Consider the following 12,944-nt stretch of genomic DNA (forward strand, 5'->3'; position numbering starts at 1 on the left):
TGCAATCTGAAGACAGAGTAGAGATTAACACAACGGAGTGGAGTGGGATTTAGGACAGGAATCATTCTAGGAAGAGCAGCAAGCTTTGCAAAGACATGGTGGAAAGAAATGGCAAAAAAAAAAAAGAATGTAAGCAATTGTAGCTGGGAAACAAAATGAGGGGCAGGGGGACTGGAGCAAGATGTGTCTAGGGGGCAAAATAAAGCCAACCTGGGCAGCACCAGTAAGGTCTGAAGAGTGGTTGCTTGGGAGATAAGCCGTCTCCCCCAAATCTGCTGTCAAGTGACTAAGGATTTAAAACCAGATTCAATGATGAAGTATGAGCCTTTTTTTTTTTTTTTTTTGAGCTTTTTCTAACATACCATGTTACTTCCCTACTGATATCATCATCTGAATAAGGTTGCCATTGTTCTATTTATAAATCATATGAGTTAGTAAGTGCCAATATTAAACTGAAAATTAAAAAAGAAAAGCTTTTCGAGATAAGAGTGAATTACTTAAATTTCATGTTACTGAAACAGGAAAGGCCAGGGCCACTTCTCTCACGATTTGCCTGTGGCCCATCTGTTGAATGAGAGAACCCCTCTCTGGGTTTTACAGGCTGAGAAGCGACATTTGCATGAATTCAGACTTTTTCAGGCAGAGCCTGACAGATGCAAACTGGGTTTGTGTGATTGCCTGGGAACTCCGTGAGGACGGTGACTGATGGGAATGAGCTGCCGAGAATAATCAGAGCAGAAGGAGGGTTAGGAAAGGCTGAACAAGCCTGGCAAAGCTTAAGTCATTGCCTCTGAGAGTTGAAACCTCTAAAGAAAGGAGTTTCGCATATTGATTTCCTCATTCTTCTGCCTAGTGGCCTGGATTGCTAATTATGGCTTGGTGTTCTAGTCTCAGGCAAGAAAAGAGGTGAAGATTCAAACAGCAAATGTCCCCTCACCCTATCCACTACACACACACGCACAAGCAGGCACACAAGCACACTCCCATACTCACAAGGTGTTAGCTCCAAAACAGGTTGTATTGTTTTATCTCTATCTGCTTTATTAGACTTATATTTCTATTTATTAACTTCTAAGATTTCTTAAGAGCATTTTTTAATCCTTTGTAATTAAACTTTTACAAGAGTCCCTGTTTGGAGGGTAACCATTGTTCTAAATTTGGCATTTATCATTCTCAAGCATGTACACACATACTGTTGGTATTTTGAATGCTTTAAAGTTTATAAAACACTGTGTGTGGTATTTTGCTTTCTTTTTTAATGCGCAGCATTGTATAGGATTATTATCCACATTGATATGTTTTATTCATTTTAAACACTTAATGGTATTTCTATCTTACAAATATATAACAACTTACAAATTTAACATTAGCAAACATGGCAGTTTTACCTCTTTCATTTCTATTAATTTTTTTTAATTAATCATGACATTGATACTGTCATAGTGGTTGTATTTGTTTAGTGTTTGCACAGACATTTCCCCCAACCTTTTGGTCTTCTTTCATAACGTGCAATATTGTTTTTCTTATGAATACAAAATAGTTGGTTATTTTAAAAATCAAGTCAGATAATCTCTGATTCTAATTAGTGATACTATGCTAGTTACATTTATAATTGCTTGCATATTTGTGTTATGGGAAGCACACTGAAACCGCCCACCCTGGCCAGGCACCATAGTAACCATTTGCATGAGTTGTTTTATGACAGGAGGTCCTGGTAAGGAACAGGAAACTAATAAGCCTCCACCAAACGGGAAGAGTTTGGGAAAGGTCAAAAGGAGAACTATGTATCCGACCACACCCCAGAATCCTTCTCTCTGGCATCCATCTTGGCTTAACAAGGCACACACCACCAGGAAGGACTCTGAGTCAGAATGATTGGCTAAGGACAGCCCAGAAACTAATCCCATCACTGTAAAACCCAAGACTGCAAGTCATATGTCAGAGCAGTTCTCCTAGGTTCCCTTACCCTACTGCTCTCCACCCGGGTGCCCTTTCCCAATAAAATCTCTTGCTTTGTCAGCACATGTGTCTCCTCGGACAATTCATTTCTGAGTGTTTGACAAGAGCCCAGTTTTGGGCCCAGGAAGGGTCCCCCTTCCTGCAACATTTGGACTTAAAATTTTTATTATTTGCCATCATTTTTTCTCCTGTATCTTTTGCTAACTTACCAAGCATCACCACACCAATATAACAGCCTCCTCTGATCCACTAAGAGCCAGCATTACCAAAGGAAAAAAAACCCACTGCAGTCCCTATCTGAGTAACCTTTAACCTCAGAGATGTTCTGGGAGCTAGAGCTTCATCTAGCTTCCAAACTTTCGATTCCTAGTGAGGCTAGGCGCTTTCTTGACTACCAATCCAAGTTTGGGACCTAAGCCACAGTACACAATAACAGTATAGATCACAAGTCCCTTGAAAGTCTATGAGCCGATAGATTAGGTTAGTACTTCTAATTCCCAGGGATTTATGCAATGGTCAAGAGACTGAAAAGTTTGACCGAGAAAGGAGAGTTTGGTCCACATGCTTTGCCCATTTCTGGTCAGCTCCTGAAGGAGACATTGGGTGCCGTTGGCAGGTTGGTATAACCCCCCAACAGGTTTCTGCCATAAGCCATATGAGATCACCGTGGAACCACAGAGCAGGGCTCCTTACTTGCTTCACGCAGGGCCTGTCATTCATTCACACAAGCACACGGTAGTTAGTAAAGCACAGCAGAAAACGTGTTCGCTAAGAGAACAAAGAACTAAAGCTCCAAGCATCCTTACCTTGTCCTGAAGGATCCCAGACGAGCCCCCAAGATGAAAGGTTGTTGTTGAATCACATGAAGACATCGGGATTCTTGGCCCCCAGAGGAGAATTCAATCTGGGGCCAGAGACGAGGCTTGATCGCTCAGAGCTTTTGTGTAATAAAGTTTTATTAAAGTATAAAGGAGATAGAGAAAGCTTCTGACATAGGCATCAGAAGGGAGCAGAAAAAGTACCCCTCTTTTGCTAACTTAAAATTTAGTATCCTTATGTATTTCCAGCTATAGATTCTAAAAGTAAAGCTTAAATTTCTGTTCTTTAAATAATAACTTACATTAAATATTACATATATAAAAACTCATAAATCTTTCTAACAAATCTAGTCATTTAGTATTTCTAAGTTTGAGTAAACTGTGACATTCATTTTAGCATACTTCCATCACTGGGAAATTTCCAGCTTGTTATTATTTTATAGTTTAAACTCTTTTCAAACATAAAAAAATTAATGCATTAGCTCTACACAGCTCTATCCAAACTTCTCTATTTTATTCTATACCCCCTTTTATTACTGTTCAAGAGCATGATTTAATATTCTTTTTGTGAGGATTTCTGAATTGATATCTTTTACTTAATTCTGAAAATGCATTTGTTTTTCAAAATTAAGGGAAAATTACCTAATCTGTACCTTATTTTTCCCCAGTTCTGAAGATATGACCATGTTACTTTCTTGCATCTTTCATTGTTGATGGGAAGTTTGCTGTCAGTCTACTTAACTTTATGATAATCTGCCTCAAATTTCCTGTAGATTTTAAGACTGTCACCAATCTTTGGTTTCACTAGGATGTGTCTAGGCTACAAGTTACTTTATTTATGTTGCACTACATTCAGTCAGTTTCTTTGAGCTAAGGACCAATGCCTTGCTTTAATTATAGAAAACACAAATTTAAATGTTGCTTTTATACACTTGCCTCCATTTACTCGTTCTGAAATAACTGACACATTTTGAATTTGCAATCTATCCTCCATTGCTCTAAACTTCTCATTCAGCTTTTAAAAATATATACATATTTTGCCTTTTTTAGGTTGAGTTCTGAATAAATTCTTCACTATACTCTTAAAAATCACTAATTTCCTCATTAACTATTCAGAGTTACTCATTACACACAGGTGTATCGTCAAATTTATATATATTATATACTATATGGACTTCCCTGGTGGTTCAGATGGTGAAGAATCTGCCTGCAATTCAAAAAGGAGACCCAAGTTTGATACCTGGGTTGGGAAGATCCCCAGAAGAAGGGAATGACAACCCACTCCAGTATTCTTGCCTGGAGAATTCCATGAACAGAGGAGCCTAGTGGGCTATAGTCATGGGCTTATAGGGAGTCGGACAGGACTGAACAACTAACACTTATATATTACATATATAGTTCGTATAAAATAATTTCTAAGATTTATAATTGTTACCTCATCCCCACAACTCTTCCAGGTTCATTTCTTCTTTTTATTTATAATACCTAATTATTTTATGTGTAGGTCCCTCCATTCACCTATTTAAACACATTGTAACATCTACCTTTTCTGAGTCTCTAGTAGAATACCACAGAGAACGCAAGGGCACCTCACTCCAGTACTCTTGCCTGGAAAATCCCATGGACAGAGGAGCCTGGCTGCAGTCCATGGGGTCGCTAAGAGTCGGACACGACTGAGTGACTTCACTTTCACTTTTCACTTTCATGAATTGGAGAAGGAAATGGCAACCCACTCCAGTGTTCTTGCCTGGAGAATCCCAGGGATGGGGGAGCCTGGTGGGCTGCCATCTAAGGGGTCGCACAGAGTTGGACACAACTGAAGTGACTTACCAGCAGCAGCAGCAGTAGTAGAACACCAAGACTGTAATAAGGTTTACAAAATATTGTTCCCCAAATTTTAACAATTATCTCAACTCAAATAGTATATTTTTTAATAAAGACAGAGGTTCTTCCATCAAAAGGCTTATTTATTTAATGCAGTATTGTTACTTTCATCTGTATTTTTATAGTCACTCATAACCTGTTAGATAGATGGGTCATCCATACTAGTTAAGACATAGATGACAGGAAGGTATCTTTAATCTACTTATTCTTTCCACTCAAATCCTCTCCTTCATAGTTAATATTACTATGACTAATCTACCCAATGTCTCTCAATCTCAGTTTCCTTATTAATATGATGGAACAAGAAACACCTTCTTAACATATTCTTGTGAGAAGTAAAAAATTTTAAATCTACCTAACATAGACAAACACACATAATGTGTCTTTTCCTTTACTTTTACTTTCTTATACTCATTTTACTTAGGGTCTATTTTCAGGACCAAGGAGAAAGATATAGAGAGGCCAGATCACTGAACCTAAATCATCAACATCCCAATATATGTAACAGAATACTTGAGATGGCTGTCAAATTCTATTATTTTATGATTCTCACATTATCATTTAAGAAGAAAGAGACAGAATCTCTGAATATACTTGGTACAAGCATCTGTATGAGGAGGAGGAAGAAGGGATAAGGATGCAGTGAGGCCGTCAATGAAGTCATTCCTTACAGCAACACTTAGGGGTAAAAATCTAATTTTGATATACCATTTAAAGGCCATGCTGAAATCTGCAAATGCGTGAGATGTTATCCATTCAATAACTCACTGAGCAAATATTTCTTGAGCACCAAGCATTTCTCTAGATGCTAGAAATATAGATGTAAACAAAACCATTTGTTATCATGAATATAAAAGCTACTTTTTCACCTCCTAATTGTCATCAAGTAATCTCCTGCTGAGGGAAAGCCCCAGGGATTTTGTGGAAACAAGTGTGATGTTAAATAGTAGGTTTTTTCTTGCTAAATCAGATAATTCTCATTTAGGCAACATCAGTAAGAGCATATGGTCTGTCTAAAGGCAAACTTCATATCCTCACAATCTTTCCTGGCCATATCACATGCAAAATAGCAGGTTATGTTTTTGACACTATATTTAGTCATATTTTAAAACAAACTAGGGCATTCTCAGGATAGTAAGTGTTCTGATAGCTGTTGGTTCTAAGAATATTTCACGGAACAAGCTAAATTTATCCTGGATGAAAGTGGACTTAGCTGTCATATAAAAACAATTTTGAAATCTAGAAGATATGGTAAAAGAGGGATTAGAAATAATCCATATGCTTCTGGAGAGCATGATTAAAATTAACATCTGTCAGTATCAATATCTTCAGGATAAAATGCAAATAGTGCTTTAGCACTGTGGTTCTCAAAGTGCTGTCCCTGGATCAGGAGCATCAGTATCAATCAGGGATTTGCTAAAAATGTAAATTCTAAATTTATTGAATCAGAAGCTCTGGGGGTGGAACTCAGCAATCTGTGTTCTAATAAACCCTCTAGGACTTGTTCTTTATAAAAAAATGTTTCTGGCTTTACTGAGCTATAAGTGATATATAATATTGTGTATCTTTAAAAAGTACAACATGACAACTGGATACAGGTATATATATTACAAAATGACTACTACAATATGGTTAGTAAATACACCCATCACCTCAATAGTTACTAATATTTTGTTCTGTTGTTTAGCACTGGTGAGAATGTTTGAGATGTACTCTCAGCAACTTTCAAGTATCTGATATAGTATTGTTAATTATCATCACCAAGCTGTACATTAGTTTCCTGGAACTTATTTATCATGTAATGGGAAATCTGTATCCTTTGACTAAAAACATTATCTCTCTGCACCCTCTGCCTCCAACCAACCTCTGCTGCTGCTGCTGCTGCTGCGTCGCTTCAGTCGCGTCCGACTCTGTGCAATCCCATAGACAGCAGGCCACCAGGCTCCCCCATCCCTGGGATTCTCCAGCCAAGAACACTGGAGTGGGTTGCCATTTCCTTCTCCAGTGCATGAAAGTGAAAAGTGAAAGTGAAGTCCCTCAGTCGTGTCCAACTCAGCGACCCCATGGACTGCAGCCCACCAGGCTCCTCCGTCCATGGGATTTTCCAGGCAAGAGTACTGGAGTGGGGTGCCATTACCAACCTCTAGTAACCACAAATCCACTGTTTCTGAGTCAACTTATTTCAATTCCAAATATAAGTGGAATTATGCAGTATTTATTTTTCTCTGTATGACTTATTTCCTTCACACAATGCTCTCAAAGTTAATCCATGTTGTCCCAAATTGTAGGATTTCCTTCCTTTTTATAGATGAATAATATTCAAGCTTGTGTGTGTGTGTGCATGTGTAACATTTTCTTTATCCATGTATCTTCAGACGAACACTTAGGTTGTTTCCATTTCTAGGCTATTGAGACTAAATCTTCAATGAACATCCTTCCACGTGGTATTTCTGATGTGTGTCAACATTTGAGAGTCACTGCCTTAGCATGAACTTGGGACACCTTTATCTGTCTTTCCAAGCTGATCTCTTTCTACTTTAACACATGAGCTTATGTTCTAGTCTCACTGGATTCTACACAAACTTTCAAAACCCCAGGCCTTTTGTATATACTATCACCAACTCTGGGGGTTTTACTTCTTAAACTTCCCTACTTCATAAATTTCTATTCAATCATCAACACTAAGTTTCCCTGCTCCTTCTGTACCTCCTATTCAGAGGTTCTCATGCTTTGTAGACTCCTAAAGTTTTTTAACAACATTAGATATTTACCCATTTGCCTGTTTAGACAAGGAATCAGGTAAATGATAACACTTGGTTTCCTGGCCATTATGTATTTCTGATTCTGCATGCTTTAAAGGAACTCAGGAGGCACCCATAATATGGGTGGAACTCAAGAGGCATTCATAAATAAATGGATGTTCCAAGTGAGTCTTACTTATTTGAATCATTTGGAGAAATTGTTAAGTCTATTAAATACTGCAGAGGATCATTCAAAAAGGAAAAATATAGTCTATGTGGTTAAATGACTAAAAACTCTTCAGAACAGCTCAGAACCCTTTTTTAGTGGGATCTCAGGCTAAGACAAGAACAATGACAACAATTTAGGAAAAACATTTCTTAGAAAAAATATAAAGCCTGCATATCAGACTAGTTTAATTCTGAGCTATATCCCAAAGTCTAGTGGAGAATGAGGACAATAAAAAATTAGCTCCTTCTCTGAGCCATAAATTTGCTAGTTAATTTACCCCATGCAACGGGGTACTTAACCATGAATTCCTATCAAGTCATTAGCTGGGGACTGATCCTCAGAGCCAGTCATTTTCCTGGGAAAAGAGGAAGACAATAGAGTTTCCTGCACATTGGTGTGCTCAGAACAGCAAGGGCCAAGTGTAGATGAATGAAACTTAACACCTTCTGCTACAGACATAAACTATGATAAGCATGTGTATATGCTTTACAAACATTATCTAATATATCCTTAGCAAGAACTCTAAGAGTTATCCATTACTATGCTCTCACCTCTATTTTACAGATGAGGAAATTGAAGCAAAGGCGGTTTAACGATTGCCTAAGTATGGATGTGAGAGTTGGACTGTGAAGAAAGCTGAGCGCCAAAGAATTGATGCTTTTGAACTGTGATGTTGGAGAAGACTCTTGAGAGTCCCTTGGACTGCAAGGAGATCCAACCAGTCCATTCTGAAGGAGATTAGCCCTGGGATTTCTTTGGAAGGAATGATGCTAAAGCTGAAACTCCAGTACTTTGGCCACCTCATGCGAAGAGTTGACTCATTGGAAAAGACTCTGATGCTGGGAGGGATTGGGGGCAGGAGGATGAGGGGACGACAGAGGATGAGATAGCTGGATGGCATCACCGACTCGATGGACATGAGTCTGAGTGAACTCTGGGAGTTGATGATGGACAGGGAGGCCTGGCGTGCTGTGATTCATGGGGTCGCAGAGTCGGACACGACTGAGTGACTGAACTGAACTGAAGGCGACATGGATAGAGAATAGTGGAACTCGTGTCAACATTCTGATCTCACATTTTATGCTGTCAAATTCCAGCTGGGAATTTGTATCAATTCATCTGCCTGGCAATCTATGATCAATGAATTTTATCAAATATTGACTCTTCCTACCCCTGTGTAAATGTATGTCTTTCCTGTAACTTGCCATTCTTCTCTTAAGAGTCTGTGCCTATCTGCAACTGTCAATCATTCATGCTCAGCAAATGTGTACTCCCTTGGGAATCAGCCATAGCCTCTTCAACTATTTACTTTTGCAAATACTTTTCTATCTACTAGACTTGATTCCTAGTATTGGTTTCCATTTTTAAAACACTGCTGTTATCTCCATTGGCTTACATGTTTCCAGCATATTATCTCACAATCTCACAATCTCACTTTCTTCTCTCCTGGATACCATGCATGGTGGGCCTACATTCTCTTAGGTAAAGATATCAGTTATTATTCTCTTTGTTATTTCTCAGTTGACCTAGACTTTGAATGGGAAAGCATAAAAGCAGCCTAAGACCAAGAAGGGCAAAGGGGAAATTAAGCATGAAAAGCTTAAATAAAATTTACTTTTTCATAGATTTTTCTTTTTTGAAGCCAATGATGAATCTCTTCCAGTGTTTTCTCTATCCCAGACGTTTCTAGCCCTTATTTGGCCAGGAAATAAGCTACTACAGAAATAAATGCTCTAATGAGTCCAATAGTGTACTAAACTGACAGGACTATACTATCAAACAGTGGGTTGGTTCAGTCAAGCCACTGGCTACTGACCAATCAAACCAATGAAATAGGGAAGCTTATAAATACAGTCATAAACAGTGCAGTGATTTATTTTCCTGAAAAGAAAGGTGAACTTCTGGGCTCAGTGATCAAACCCAACTTTCCTGCATTACAGCCAGATTCTTTACCATCTGAGTCACCAGGGAAGCCTTCGTGAAAATATTATGAGAATCCAAGAAATAGGAAACATTGGTATTTTATGTCCTAGCCATGACTTTGGTTTTCAATTTCTCTCTTAGAGTCTTAGTAGGACTCCTGTTCCATATTAACTAGACAATATCTCATATCTATCAGAGAATGAGAAATTCTTGACTCCAAAGTGCTGCATTTATCAATGAACCCTGTTGCTAAACACTTGCTTCAAATTTTGACTTTAAAACATCCTTTGTTTTATGTGTCATTATCTAGAAAAACCTAAGCTCTTGTTCCTCTGAAATTCAAGAAAATATTCATAAAACACATTCTGACTATTCTTTTTTTGTTTTAATCTGAATATGTAGTCTATATTTCTACCAGGACACTTACTAACTTTCTAAACCAGCATTTTATAAAATTTCTCCATCTTTATAAACAAAATAAAAATCTCTAGTTGATATTAATTTCAACTAGATACTATTCAAAATCTACTTTGAGAAAAAAATAGGGTAATAAAATTTATAACACTTGATTCAAATACACTACTAACCAACGATAAAAAGTGTTCATTATTTAATCCATTCTTTTACTTAGGTATGCATTCACTCAACAAATAATGGTTCATTCTCTATAAGATTTCAAATATTTTGCTAGCCTAATAGTCTCACTTCTTAGGGAGAAGATCATGAATACAAGCAAACAATGGCTTGGCTTCATGAAGCTTATAGTAACTGTAGAAGACAGAATTAATCAGGTAGTCAAGAAATAAAGTTAAAATTTCCAAAATTAATAATATTAAAAATAGAATTGTCAGGGTCTATAAGAGTATAGACTGTATATAATAAGAATTTAAGAAAGGAAAATCTGGGACTTTCTCAGTGGTCCAGTGGCTAAGGCTCCATGCTCCCAAGGCACAGGGCCGGGGCTTCATTCCTTTTGAGGGAACTAGATCCCACATGCTGCAACTAAAGATCCCACATGCCACAACAAAGATGAAAAATCCCTCATGCTGCACCTGGGACCAGGCACAGCTGAATCAATCAATCAATATCAAAAAAGAAAGAAAGGGAAAATCTAGGTTTGCTCATTTGGGGAAATGATACTTTAGTTGAGATCGGAAGGACAAAAATGCATCAGTTAGACAAAGATAGAGAAAGGAAATTCCAGTAGAGGGAAATAGGTGAAAGTATACAGTGGAACAGCAGGATGTCTGACAAGTCTCAAGGATTGAAGAACCAGACATGGAACAATGGACTGGTCACAAATTGGGGAAAAAAGAGTACATCAAGGCTGTACATTGTCGAGTACATCATGTGAAATGCCGGGCTGGATGAAGCACAAGCTGGAATCAAGATTGCTGGGAGAAATATTAATAACCTCAGATAAGCAGATTACACCACCCTTATGGCAGACAGTGAAGAGGAACTAAAGAGCAAAGTTGGCTTAAAACTCAACATTCAAAAAAAGAAGATCACAGCATCCGATCCCATCACTTCATGGCAAATAGATGGGGAAAAAGTGGAAACAGTGGCAGATTTTATTCTCTGGGACTCCAAAATCACTGCAGATAGTGACTGCAGCCATGGAGCTAAAAGATGCTTGCTCCTTGAAAGAAAAGCTATGATAAACCTAGACCGTGTATTAAAAACGAGAGATATCACTTTGCTGACAAAGGCCTGAAGAGTCAAAGCTATGGTTTTTCCAATAGTCATGTATGGATGAGAGAGTTGGACCATAAAGAAGGCTAAGCATTGAAGAGTTAAAGCTTTTGAACTAAGGTTCTGGCAAAGACTCTTGACAGTCCCTTGGACAGCAAGAGGATCAAATCAGTGCAACAGAAAGAAAATCAACCCTGAACATTCAATGAAAGGACTGATGCTGAAGCTGAAGCTTCAATACTTTAGTCACCTAATGCGAAGAGCCGACTCCCTGGAAAAGACCTTAATGCTGGGAAAGAAGAAGGCAGAAGGAGAACGGGGAGACAGAAGATGAGATGGTTGGATCACATCATTGACTCAGTGGACATGACTCTGAGCAAACTCCAGGAGATAGCGAAGGACAAGGAAGTCTTGCATGCTGCAGTCCATGGGGTCACAAAGAGTTGGCCACAAATTAGCAACTGAACAACAACAGGATGTCCGTAATGCAGAAAGCAAGGCAGGACACTGAAAAGGGTAAGGCTGAGGAACTATGAAGTAGGTAGACCAAATCTAACTCTGCAAGTTACTTCCAGGGGTTTTGCCTCGATTCTGAGAATATTGGGAAGTAATACAAGCTTTTAAAGAAAAGATAAAGCACACATTTAGAACTGTGTGAGAAAGATCACTTAGATGTGAAAATGATTGGAGAGGGTGAAGGGCGATTGTAGATGAACTGGTTAGGAAATTATTAAAACAGTTCACCAAACTCAGAGAATTCAGATTATCATGTAAGATAATAAAGATTTCAGACAAATCACAGGCATATGTAAATGATTAATGTTATCTGTTTTGATTGTTGCTAATTTCAATATTAAAGCAATGCATATTTTATACAAAAATTTCTTAAAAATCTATTTTACGTTTTTCACAACTCACAAACTAGTCATGATTTTAATTAAACACATCAATTTATGTTTAAATTAGGAAAAGTAACCAAACAAGAAAGATAAATTAAACAATAAGTGCCATACTACAGGTATGTGTTGTTATATCATCATCTTACATTTTTGTAGATTTTTTTTCTTCTATCTTTTTACAATATTATGGTTACATTCTTTGCATTGTGTAAAATAATTACAAACTTTTTAATTTAAAAAATGTTAGAAAACTACAAAACACTGGTGAAAGAAATCAAAGAGGACACTAATAGATGTAGAAATATACCATGTTCATGGATTGGAAGAATCAATATAGTGAAAATGAGTATACTACCCAAAGCAATCTATAGATTCAATGCAATCCCTATCAAGCTACCAATGGTATTCTTCACAGAGCTAGAACAAATAATTTCACAATTTGTATGGAAATACAAAATCTTCGAATAGCCAAAGCAATCTTGAGAAAGAAGAATGGAACTGGAGGAATCAACCTGCCTGATTTCAGGCTCTACTACAAAGCCACAGTCATCAAGACAGTATGATACTGGCACAAAGACAGAAATATAGATCAGTGGAACAAAATAGAAAGCCCAGAGATAAATCCATGCACCTATGGACACCTTATCTTTGACAAAGGAGGCAACAATATACAATGGATTAAAGACAATCTCTTAAACAAGTGGTGCTGGGAAAACTGGTCAACCACTTGTAAAAGAATGAAACTAGAACATTTTCTAACACCATACACAAAAATAAACTCAAAATGGATTAAAGC

This window comes from Bison bison, unplaced genomic scaffold (genome assembly GCF_000754665.1).
Source record: "Bison bison bison isolate TAMUID 2011002044 unplaced genomic scaffold, Bison_UMD1.0 scf7180017864473, whole genome shotgun sequence".
In the NCBI taxonomy this organism is placed as follows: Eukaryota; Metazoa; Chordata; class Mammalia; order Artiodactyla; family Bovidae; genus Bison; species Bison bison.